At 38.6% G+C, this 13,195-nt stretch overlaps 1 protein-coding gene across 1 annotated transcript in view; it reads left to right on the top strand.

The window, feature by feature from the left end:
* Nucleotides 1-3,780: 3,780 nt before the first annotated feature.
* MEP1A (meprin A subunit alpha) overlaps nucleotides 3,781-13,195 on the top strand; it is a 32,443-nt gene continuing 23,028 nt past the window's right edge. Inside the window, exons 1-3 of the mRNA XM_045543686.1 lie at nucleotides 3,781-3,828; nucleotides 8,131-8,171; nucleotides 8,655-8,730. The gene's annotated coding sequence lies outside the window, so the exon portion shown is untranslated. The remainder of the gene's footprint in view (nucleotides 3,829-8,130; nucleotides 8,172-8,654; nucleotides 8,731-13,195) is intronic.

Raw genomic sequence — 13,195 nt, forward strand, 5'->3', positions numbered from 1 at the left:
GTGAGTGAAGCAGGAGGGACTGGCATCTTGCAAGAGGGTAGAAAGAGGAGGAAGCAGAGAGTGGAGAACATCCTGAGAAGGGGTTAGGGTGAGAGGACTTTGCAAGCCTCCCAACTCAGCCCTGAACAGGTCCTGACCTGGGCTTTTATGAGGATGGAGAGTGTCTGGCAATAGTTGGGGGAGGGTTTTCCCATTTCCTACCCATCAATGGCTTTCTTCCTCCAAGTTTCAGATCTGGTCAGTTTGTCCCTCACTGAGATCAAAGCAAGTCACCCCATCCAACACCTTCACAGAAAACTGTATTTTACTGGTTTTTGCCGAACACAGTAACTAATTGCCTACTATGTGCCAGACGCTGGGGCAGGTATAGGAAATAAGGCATGGACCTTGCCTTTTTTATTGCAAAGTCATAAACCCCTCAACCCAAGGGTTTACAGCTCCAGCATTACTAACTTGATACTTTGGGATGATGAGAAGTGCCAAGGATTGCAAATAACTGGTAACTAATTAACAGCTGCACTCAAGATCGTAAAATCATCAGGGGCAAGTTGTGTCTGCTGAAGACCCTTGCTCTCATCATTGGAGGTTCTGCTGAGCAAGGACTAGGCTGAGCTGTGTTCTTAGTGCCTGTCTTTTGCCAGGGGGTAGTGTGCTTAGGTAGAGAGAGCTGCAGTTTATTGAGGGCTTGCTACAATTCTGGTACCTGTGGGTTACATATGTTATCTCATTGAATCCTTGCATCAGCCCCATGAAGTGGGCCTCCCATCCATTCTATACACGGAGAGCTGCTTCTGAAGTTACTGTAGCTTGTCAATGGTAGAGGTGGGATTTAAATTCCTGCCCCTCTGACTACAAAGCCATCCTTAGAGTGTATTGTTCAGATATGTTTAAGAAGGAAGGGGAAGATAAAAGCACATCCGGCTGGAAGCAAGGGCAGGTGGAGAATTTTAAACAGTCTCACCACTGCCTGTTTGAAATCCTGACACCTGAGATTTAATAGGGCGCAGTACCAAAGAAACAGCTTTGCCTTTTTCTCTGGAAAACAAAATAACCAGCTTCTACTTCCTGGCTTCCGGAATTAACAAATATTTATGTCATAATTGCTTTGTCATAATTGCTTCAGAGTTTGAGAAAAATTAAACAATACATTTAAGAAATAAAAGTCTCCTATGTTTTTCCTCCCTGATTCTTAGAGCCAATTATTCTTATTAAGTTGGTATTTGTCAAGTCCCTCCCCACCCACGTTTTAAATTGTATAGATTTTATTTGCTGACTTAAGCCATTTTAGCTGTAGAGCAAGTTGGGGTTATTTTGTTTGTTTGTTTAAAAAAATGAGTGGCTTCAGTGGGTAGAGAATGATGGGAGAGGACTCTCTATTTCCTTTTCCCACCAAGCACCGATGGCTTTGGTAAAACAGAAGTCAGCCACAGACCTCTTCTGCCCATTAGAAGTAGGCACCCAGGTGATGTGCCTCCTATCTTATAGCTCCTATTTTATAGCCTCTCTCTGCCTCCTGAAATGCCCTTGTGACAGGAAATGCTCTTCTGACAGCTGGGCTGGCCTCCCTGCCAGTCCTAGGTCTGAGGTGGGGAGTTGTAGACCCTGAGGATTGCTCCGATACCAAAGATTCTTATGCCCTGTGCACGCAAGAGTAGGATGGTGTGTGCAGATGTGCAGCACTGTGCTAGGGGGTGGATAGAGTCCTTTATGCACATCTCTTCCCAGCTGCATTCAGTGACATTGTGTTGGAGCTTAAAGTTGCCCATGGTGGGAATATTACACCATGGAAATCAGCAAACACTACAAATGAAAGCTTTTTGCTTTTTTCTTTTTTTTTCAGAGAGCTGGTTGTTAAACATTTACTTGTGTATGACTGGATATATCCCATAATTTGTTTTTTCTCCTAGTATAAACACATTTTCCCATTCTTTACTATTACATAAAAGTACTACATTGAATATATTATATGGTACTTTGTACACATGTGAGTTTCTTTAACATATGTACCTAGAAGTAGAGTTTGTAACCTATGAACTCTGTAGATTTCAACTTTATTACACGACTTCAAACTGCTGTCCTAGTGTATGAGATTCCCTATTTCCTCCTTTTTGTTGACACTTGGTATTGTCAGTCTTTTTCATTTAGCCAACCTGAGCTTGAAGTGGCATTTCGTTATTTGAATTTACATATTTTCTGATTATTTGCGAGGTTAAAAATCTTAACTTGGTCACTTGTTTTTTCTTGTGAATTTTCTATTCATACATTTTCTCCATTTTCCCCTTAGATCATAACCCTGTCTTTTATTGATTTGTAGAAATCATATATCCTGAATATTTATTCAATTATATATAGTATAAATATCTTCTTTCATCCGTGGCATGTCTTTTAATTATGTTTATGTCATAAAGAATAAAGTTTGATATAGTCAAATATATTATTCTTTTCCTTTATGATTCCTATGCTTTCTTCCCCTTGTTTAAGCCAAATTTCCTGACCTCAAGGTTAAAGGTCAATTTTTCTATATTTTCTTTTTCAAAGTTTTGATTTTTATATTTACCTTTTTAATGTATCTTGAATTTATTTTTGTGAATGGTAGGGAGTAAAAATTTAATTTTTTCCTCATATGGAAATGCTATTGTTCCAACTTTATTATTGAAGAGGCTAAAATTTCCCTGTTGATTTTTTGGTTCTTCTCACATACAAAAGCCCCATATACACTGGCATCTATTTTGATATCTCTAGTCTGTTCTAGACTCATTTGATCTTTCTTTTTAGGAATATTATGCTCTCTAATTACCATAACTTTATAAGATTCCTGATACTCTATTAGGGTAGTTCCTTTCTCTTTATTCATTCTTTTTAGAACTTTCTTATCTATTATTAAAGTTTTATTCTTTCATATGAATTTCAGAAACAGTCTGTCAGTTGGGCAAGTTTTACTGAAAACCCTGTTAGGATTCTTACTGGAATGACATTGAATTTATAGATTAACATCAGAATAACCTATAGATATTTCTCCATATACTTATATATGGAGAAATTATATTCTTACATATATATATGGACAGAAAGAGACAGAAAGATAGTCATGTCTTTATGTCTTTCAGTAATTGCTTTATTAAATTTCCATAAAGCTAAAATTCATCTTTTATTAGATTTAAGTACTTTATAATCATTTTATATAATATTTTTATTTCTATTGTTAAGTGAATCTTTTATCTGTTATATGAAGAGTTATGGCTGATGTTTAAGAATGTTATTGGTTTGTATGTAATAATTTCAGTGTTAATTGTTCCAATTTTTTTCCCAGTCTTCGGAGCTTAAGTTTTTAAGGTTGACTTAATATCTGTTTAAGTATCTGAAAAGGTCAATGAAGTTATCTTTGAGTACCTTTTTTTAACATTACAGTACATATGGAAGGGTCAAAGTTTTTAATATGACAGTCAGAGCAAAGTCTAACAGGTATTTATGACAAGGTGTCTTTGCTAATATCAGTTCACTTGCAACAATGTTTTGGACTAAATCCACTTACATTCTCTCTTTTACCTTGTTTTTTGCCCACGTAGCAGCTGTATCGGTAAGTAGAGTTCTGCTTTTTTGGATATTTAGAAATATCAATTCTAGTATACATCATCCATTTTCTGTACATTTATTTTCTTTCAGATTAAGCATCTTTCTGACGGAAATGGTAAGTATGATTTAACTGCATAGAGAGTGTTTCTGAAATTTTTCTCTTTTGTTCAACAAGACTACTGACAATTTTTTTCTCACTTTCAACAGTAGATGATGCAGATCTTGAACAGAAGGATATTTCAGAAATCAATTTAGGTGAGTTCAATTTTTGCATCATTAATATTTTGAAATATTTTAAAGCCCAGTAAAAGGATTGCTGAAAAGCACTGACCCTCATAATAGTGTATTGTATTATTAAGAGAGGTTGGGGAGAAATATTTATTGGTGCTTTATTAGGATTTTCAGTTTCTGAAAATGAAAATATAGAAAGAGAAAGATGGTTAGATAGGATTTTCTAGGAGACCTAGGGAGTCCTCAATGGATCTAGAAATACATAACAAGTTTCCTGTTTATAAAAATTTCATTTTTTCCAGTTTATCTTTTTAAGGAAAGGAAATAAAAATGGATGATTATTCTGCTTAAGGAAAATACAAGAAATAAGCCTCTGGTTATATTTAGTAGGGAAAACCTCCCCAGCCCCTATACTGGCCCATCATATTCACTAACTACATCTTGTTCACAAATATATTTCTTGAAGAAATCCACCAGTCCCATCCATTATTGAGAGGAGAGAGAAGCCAAGTCATCGTCTCTCTTTCCCTTCTGTTGTCCTGCTCCTAAACAAGAGAGAAGCCTCTGCACTCAAGTGTCTTTGGTTAGAACTGGTGGAAGGAGAGGTACTCATGATCATACACACCTTAAATTTACAAAAGCTTTCATATCCAGTTGCATGTTTATGTGTCTAATCTTGTACTGCAGTAAGCGCTGTTTTCATTTTGTAAGAAAGGACAGGAGGCCCTGGTTAGGGTGACTTGCCCAAGATCATGGCTGTGGTAGTGATGGGGCTCACCTCCAGGTCTTCTGACTCAGACCTCAATAGCTCAGTGGTATCTGAAGATTGCAAAACTTAAAAAAAAAACATACCTAAGGGTTAAATTTCTCTGGCTTCGTCTCATTCACAGGGAAGGCAGCTAGTAATATTTATTTGGAATATCTTGAGAATGACTGCACAGGCAGAGTAGAAATAGTTTAGGAAGGTTAGGCAGGGTGCAGTGGCTCACGCGTGTAATCCTAGCACTTTGGGAGGCCAAGGCAGGAGAATTGCTTGGGGTCAAGAGTTCTAGACCAGCCTGAACAACAGTGAGACCCCACCTCTACAAAAAAATTTTTAAAAAAATTAGCTGGGTGTAGTGGCATGCACCTGTAGTCTCATTTACTTGAGAGGCTGAGGCTGGTGGATTTCTTGAGCCCAGGAGTTTGAGATTGCAGTGAGCTATGATGACACCACTGCACTCTAGCATGGGCAACAGGACCTCAGGAAAAAAAAAAAAGAAAAGAAAAAAAGAAAAGAAAAGAAAAGAAAAATAGTTTGAGAAGGTGAATGCAATGGGATGGGTAAATTTGTCAGTGGATTTAGAGCCAGGCACAAAAATCTCTCTCTTTGAATCAGTCAAGCTGTGCCTAGTTCAAAAGAAATGCTGTATTTTAAAACAAGGCTGGGGTTACAATTAGAGTTTTTCTAATTTCATCCATATTTATCTAGTAAAAATTAATTATTTTACCTCTGAGACATTTCTTACCCTTCAGCCCCACTACCACCTCTGCACTGTGACCCCAAAGAGAAATCTCTTTACCATGTGAATCCTCTTTTTAGGCCATTCCAATGCAGCCAGGAGGATTGATTGGGTCAGCCGTGTAGCTAGAGTCTAACATCATAAATTGATTGGAAAAATCGTACAGAGAAAGCTGCCACCTCTTGACCCCCTTCTCTCCAGGCCTCACAGTGCTGACCTAACCTTTCCTCTGCTCTGGCCAGACCTGCTTCTCACATCCTTGTCATTTCAGTAAGTGCAGCTCACTCCTTCTACAGTGTAGGCTCAGGACCTCAGAGTCGCCCGTAACTCGCATCTCTCTCACACACTTTCTACGCAACCCATCAGCACATGCTATTACATCTACCTTCAGATTACGTCCCAAGTCAAGACTTTGTAGCACGTTTACCGTCCCCACCCTGCTCAGCCAGCTCACGTCTGGCCTGGTCCTCCGCATGGCCTCATAACTGCGCTGCCCTCTCTGTCTTCACCCGCTCCAGACGGTTCTGCACAGCATGGACAGAGCTGTCCTTTCACTATCATTCGGATCCTGTCACCACTCAGATCCAACCTTACAATGATTTCTCTTCCAACACAAAATGCGGGTCCTAGGGCTCTGGTTCCCAGGCCACCACCATTTGCACCACTTAAGGGCTTTCTTAATGCAGCATTTTGGGCTCCACTCCACACCTGCAGAATCAGTATCTCCATTTGGGCAGGCCCCAAGTGACTCCAATGCATGCTGGAGTGTGGGGTGGTCTGCCCTCACTGCTTCTCTGACCTCATTTTCACTACTCTCCCCTCTCTGACTGGAGCTCTCCAGCCACCCGGACTGCACAGCTATTCCTCTATGAAAGCCGTTTTCAATGAGTGATGCCCCGACTTGCAGCATCAGCATTTTCAGGGAACTTGCTGGAAATGAACATTCTCAGGACTTTCCCCAGTCCAGGGGGCTCATCAGACTGTGTTTAACAAGCGCTCCAGGGGGTTCTGATGCTCACATTTGAGAACCGCTGCTCTAGGACATCAAGGCTTGCTGCCTCGGGCCTTCCTATCTGCTGTTGCCTCTGCCTCCAACATTCTTCCTTGGTTCTCTCATTCTGCCAGATTTCTGCTGAAATTCCTCCTGCTCAGAGAGGCCTTCCCTGAACAACCTTCAATAAAATAGCAGACCTCCCCCACCTCAGCACTCCTTACCCCATTACCCTGTTTTAAGTGTTTTTTTTTTATTGTCCTTTCACCATCTACCATATTCTACAGTGATTTATTTGTGTGTCTCCTCCTTCCCCTGATCAAGAATATCATCTCCAAAGGGCTTTGTATTGTCCTCTGCTATATCCCTATATCCTCAGCATCTAGAACAATGCCCGAGACATACTAGGCACTTAGTAAGCATGTGCTACACAAGCAAATTGGTGATGAATGGATTGAGGCTTGCTTTCACTGAATATGCACTTCTTTGGGAGGTTCTCCCTGCCCCCATGATCCCATCCATGTGGACTGACCATTAGGGCCAAGGTCTGGGTGGGCTTGTTCACGCCATCACTCCAGAAGGGCTTCCCACTTTCATCACTGATCATGCCAGGTGTCAGGAAATGCATACTTTTGCTCATGACAAGCCTCGTGATATCAATAGTATGGATGGACCACAACAAAGTCCCTCTATTCAAGGGACAATTCAAAACCTGGATCCTAATGACAGTGGGGCAGTGGGGCCAATGCCATTTGTTGTTTAATTGTGCTGCTATCATACGAATAGGTCAGGGTGAAGGAGGTTAAGCAAATCTAGGAAATATGTGCATGAGGAAGAGGGTGATGCAGAGACAGCCTTAGTTAGTCATTAGCAGGTGAAACCACGATGCCTCCTAACACCTCCTTGGTGTCATCATAGAGATCGAACCAGTTCCTAATGAGCCACAGGCTTTGCCAAATGGGGCCTCTGTTAGCACATGAGGTCATGGTATTATTCTCCGCCATGGTTTCCCAGATGTCATCAGGGCCTATCCTCAGAATAAAGTGCAATCCAATGGTCCTGTCTGAAGCTGTTTGCATTTCACAGGGTATGCTGCTTGTCACCTGAGAGTTATGATAATAAGTGATGTTCTTTTAAATACTTGAGAAATTTTCCAAGGATCTTCCCTTTTGAGAGTCTTGCTTTCAGAAACAGTTTGAGGCCAGGATTAAGTGATACCAGCAGTGGGAGAGTATATTCTGCTAAGCATCTGACAGCAGAAGTTTGGAGATACAGTTTTGAATGGATCTATCCACATTCCCCTCATCTTACTTATTACAAGAGCAGCACCTTGAGCTTGGTTGTAGAGTGTATCATTGTTTCTTCATGGGAAAGAGCAAAACCAATCCATTTACCTAGGGACAGGGTGTGGGATGGTGCAATATAGCAGACAGGGCTCTGAATGGGAAGGCTGGAGTTTCCATGCTCACTTGGCCCCTGGTCACCTAGAGCGTCAGTTTGTGGCTCTGGGCACCACTTCTTCCCTTGAAGTATGAAAGTTTGAGAGTCAATGATCAACAAGATCCCTTCCAACTCCTCTCTTACTTCAAAGATTCCTAGACAAGGTTTCTCCTTCCAAAACTGAAAACAGAGGATGTGACAATATGTGATACTTACTGGCCATTCACAGTTGCTCAATTAGAGGAAATTTTTACATTGTTTTAAAAGGAGTCTCAACATGTAAATGTTAATAATCAAATATTTATAATGACAAAGGTTAATGTTATCATAAGAGATGCCTTTGAATAATGCTCATGCAAATATTTTTTTCTTTTTTTTAAAATTCACATCTAGATTCAGGCTTGGACCTCTTTCAAGGCGACATCCTCTTACAGGTGAGTACCTGCCGGTAACACAGTAACATTCCTCAGAATTGGCTGTGCCAGCCCTGGGATGGAGATGAGGGTTCTAATCCATAACCTGTGCCTGCCAGGACTTCCACTGTAGCTGGCAGTGACCACAACAGAGGAAAAACAAGCAAACAACACAAGAGTGCTGTGATTAGTAAATGGCTTTTCTGTCCAATTTTCCTAACTAGTGGAGAATGAGAGGGAAGATAATGCACCAATATGTTGTCTAGCAGCTATCTCAGTTTTGGGGAATTGCAGTTCCTCTTTAGTATGTTCTTAAAATTTTCTCTGATTTTTCCAAATTATCTCTCAGGACCTTCTATTGCTTTTACAATCAGAAGACAAATTGCCACTAAACTGTTTGAATTGTGGGACAGGCTGTTTGTGGTATGGGAGTTTGGTGAAGGAGGAGGTCAAGGTGACCCTGAGGACTAGGCTTCCTGCTCATCTTTGCCTTTGTTTACACAGAACTCCAGAAATGCCCTGAGAGACCCAAGCTCCAGGTGGAAGTTCCCCATTCCTTACATCCTGGCTGACAACCTGGGTAATATTAATCGTTCTTAATTAGGGGCTTCTGGTTTAACTTTTCTGTCCCACTCCCTTCCTGTTCATGGGCTTCGGATTGGGAGTAACCACCAGTACATAAGAGGGTTCCCAAGTCCTGCTGATTCATTATCTCATGGGACGAAAGACATGACTCTGTATCAAACCCAAAGACTTCCACCGTAGTTGGCAGTGACAACAACAGAGGAAAAACAAGCAAATAACCCAAGAGTGCTGTGATTATTAAATGGCTTTACTATCCAATTTTCCTAACAAGTGAAGAATGAGAGAGAAAATAATACACCAATGTGTCTTCTAGCAGCTATCTCTGCTTAGCCAGAGATACATAGTATCAAAGAAAGAATAATTTTAAAATTGTACCACACATTAAAGTGTCACTAAAACCAGCAGCAATATAAAGAACAAAAACACAATGAAATATAATTTGGCATCATAGCAATGAAAAAACTCCACTTTAATAGTTTGGGTGAATTTAAATACAGCACAAGGATACTATTGTCAGCATATTGGTTTCTTCTCTTGTTGCTACAAGAGAAAAATGCCACATGTGAAAAGTCCGTATTTCACGTGTTCATGGTCTGTGTGCTCAGTATTAATGATTTCTACTCTTTTCTCTCTCTTAAGACAAAGGTCTGAATAAGTTACATTTTACTCATTGTTGGAAATAAATAAATATTAGAAGCCAAGTGTAGGCGCTGGCCAGCCTTCAAGCAGTGACTGATAGCTGTGCAGCCAGAGTGACTCAACGCCTGCAAGCCCCATCCTGCCTGGATAGATAGGCAAGATCAGAGAGCAAAGGGGAAGCCAGGACGAGGTTGCTTAATCTCGCTGGGCTGCCAGGCTACTCCCACTCTCAGGAGATGTATTATAGTTTAGGTTTCAGCATTTTCCATCATCATTATCAGTGCTGCCTCCAATCCCTTTTCTGGAGAACAGATAGATATATGCTGTTGTTCTTGGTTGTATAAGTATTGCGTGCTAACTGATTGCACTACTGGAGTTTCTGTTCTCGGTTATTTGTTGGAAAATTGATTTATCTTCTCCAGTGTTTGCCTTGCAAATTCATGGAGCACCGATATTTATTGGAGCATGATTTAAGAAACACCAACTTTTGGCCGGGCGCGGTGGCTCATGCCTGTAATCCTAGCACTCTGGAAGGCCGAGGCGGGCGGATCGTTTGAGCTCAGGAGTTCGAGACCAGCCTGAGCAAGAGCGAGACCCCCCGTCTCTACTAAAAATAGAAAGAAATTAGCCAAACAACTAAAATATATACAAAAAATTTAGCCGGGCATGGTGGTGCATGCCTGTAGTCCCAGCTACTCGGGAGGCTGAGGCAGAAGGATTGCTCAAGCCCAGAAGTTTGAGGTTGCTGTGAGCTAGGCTGACGCCACGGCACTCTAGCCCAGGGAACAGAGTGAGACTCTGTCTCAAAACAAAAAAAAAAAAAAAGAAACACCAACTTTAAAAGGGGTTCTTTCCCATTACAATTCTTCTTTCTGTTCATCACATCTGTGCCACTCTAGTATGTGCCAGGCACTGTGACTCCACCTGATGTTTTCACCTTCACCAAACCTCTGTGAGCTGTCAGTGCTTCTCAGACTGTAAAGTACGTAAGACTCACCTGAGGATCTTGTTAACACGCAGAGTAGGTCAGGGTTAGCCCCTGAGATTCTACATGTCTAACAGTCCCCCAGGTAATGCCGATGGTGTTGGTGAGTTGCAAGGTCCATTGTGAAATCAAACCTACTAACTAGAGTTTAATATTTATATAGATTTCCTTTATTAAAGTTAGATTTACATAGAATGAAATAAATCAGTAGACAAGGCTTTTCACAAATGCACAAACGTATATAACCCACACTGCCATCATTCCAGAAAGATCCTTTGGGCCTCTTTCTAGGCAATCCCCATCCACACTCCCCAAGAGACAACCACCATTCTAATCTTCCCCATCAATTGGTTTTTCATGATTTACGACAGATTTACAGATAAATGGAATCATACACCGTCGTATTTATTCTTTGTGTCTGGCTTCTTTTTCTTACCATGTTTTTAAAGTTCTTTCACATTATCATGAATTAATAGTTAGTTCTTTTTCTTACTACTCAGTAGCATTTCTTTGTATCAATATACTGAAAATTATTATCCATTTTCCTGTAGGGGTTATTGTGAAGAAAGTTGTTGTGATTATTCTTGTACAAGTTTGTATAGATACGTGGTTTCTATTTATCCTGGATAAATGCCTAGCGGTAGAATTGCTTGATAATAGGCTAAGTCTGTGTTTAACTTTATGAGAAAATGACAAACAGTTTTCTACAGTGGCTGTGCCATTTTACTTTCCTACTAAAAATGTGTGAGTGTTCTGTTTGCTCCACATCCTCACTAACATTACTCGTATTGATCTTTTTAATTGTAGCCATTCCCGTGTTAGTGAAATGGTAGCTCCCTGTGATTTTAATTTGCATTTCCCTAATGACTAATGACATTTACACATTTTAATGTGCTAGTGGCTATTTCTGTATCTTTTATGAAGTGTCTGTCCAACTCTTTTGTGATTTTTAAAAAATCATATGTTTTTGTCTTTCGATTATTTGTAGTAGAATTTTATATATTACGGATAAAGCCATTTGTCAAGAAATATGTATTATGAATATTTTCTGTGACTTGTCTTTTTGTTTTCTAAGCAGTGTATTTTGAAGAGCAAAAATTTTAATTCTGATTAAGTTTGATTTATCAATTTTTTAATTTATTGTTTGTGCTTTTATATTTTAAGAAATCTTTGTTTAACCCAAGTCACAAAGATATTCTGCAGTATTTTTCAGAGTTTTATAGTTTCAACTTTTTGTCTATAATCTGTTACAAATTACTTTTTGCATGTAGTAGGATGAAAAGGTTGAGACTGATTCATTGACATTTGTTAATCCAGTTGTTCCAGTACCATTTGCCATAAATAATTTCCTTTCCTTGTTGAATTGATGTGGCACCTTTGTCAGAAATAACTGCTTATCTATTTCTGGAATCTCTATTTTGTTATTTGTTCCACTTGTCTATCATCATGTCAGTATCACACTGTGTTGATTAGCTTCAGAGTTAATCATGAAATGAGTTCTCCAACTTTGCTCTCCTTTTTCAAGATAGTTTGGCCTACTCTAGATCTTTTGCATTTTCACATATATTTTAGAACCAACTTATCAATTTCTCTAAAAAGCCTACTGGGGTTTTCATAGGATTGTGTTGATTCTATACATAAATCTGTAGAAAATTAAATATCTTAAAAATAACCGAGACTTTCTAATTCATAAGCATGATCTATCTACCCATTTATTCAGGTCTTCTTTAATTTTTCTCATCAATGTTTTGTCATTTTCAGTGTAGAGTTCTTGTGTGTCTTTTGTCAGATTTACTTCTAAGTGTTTTATATTTTTTATGCTATTAAAATGAAATTTAAAAAATTTTATCTGTTTTCTGATAATACATAAAAATACAATGGATTTTTATATAATAACCTTATGTCCTGTTGCCTTGCTAAATTTACTCATTAGTTCTAATTGTTGCTTTGCAGATTGCTTGGGATATTTTTATCAAAATCCTTCTTGTCTATTAATATAGACAGTATTATTTCTTCCTTTCTGATTTTTACATCATTTATTGCTTTTTATCTTGCCTTATTGCACTGGCTAGGACCTCTGTTACCATGTTGAATAGAAGTAGTGAGAGTGATCATCTTTGCCTTGTTTCCAATTTTAGTTATAGTATTCAATACTCCAGTTACATGGGACAGTAACTGTAGGTTTTCAATAGATGCCCTTTGTCAGATTGCAAGTTTTCATCATGAATAGTTGTTAAAATTTGTCAAATGCCTTTTCTACAACTACTGAGATTAACTCTATAATTTTTATTTTTTATTCTGTAATATGGTAAATGACATCAAATTTGGATGCTAAAGCAACCTTGCATTTCTCAGATCAGCACTCCTTAGTCAAAATGTATTGTCCTTTTTATATTTTGCTGGATTCCATTTGCTAATATATTGTTAAGCATTTTTATGTTTGTATTCATGAAGAATATAGGTCTCTAATTTTCTTTTTATTGTAATATCTTTATTAAGCTTTAGTGACAAGGTTATGTAGATCTCAGAAAACAAACTTGTTCCCTTCTCTTTTACCTTTTAAATGAATTTGCTTATGATTAAAATGATCTCTTTTTAAAATGTTGATAAAATTCACCAATAAAATAACCAAGTAATGGAATTTTCTTTGTAAGGTACTATTTTTATAATGAATTCAGTTTATTTAATATGTATAAAATAATGCATATTTTCTATTTATTTTTATGCCACTTTTGTTAAAGTAGTGTATTTTTCAATGATAAAAAATTTAAGATTATCTCCATAGATGCAGAAAAAGCGTTTGACAAAATTCAACAACTATTATCTTTTAACTAAG

The sequence above is a fragment of the Lemur catta genome, chromosome 2, assembly GCF_020740605.2.
Source record: "Lemur catta isolate mLemCat1 chromosome 2, mLemCat1.pri, whole genome shotgun sequence".
In the NCBI taxonomy this organism is placed as follows: domain Eukaryota; kingdom Metazoa; phylum Chordata; class Mammalia; order Primates; family Lemuridae; genus Lemur; species Lemur catta.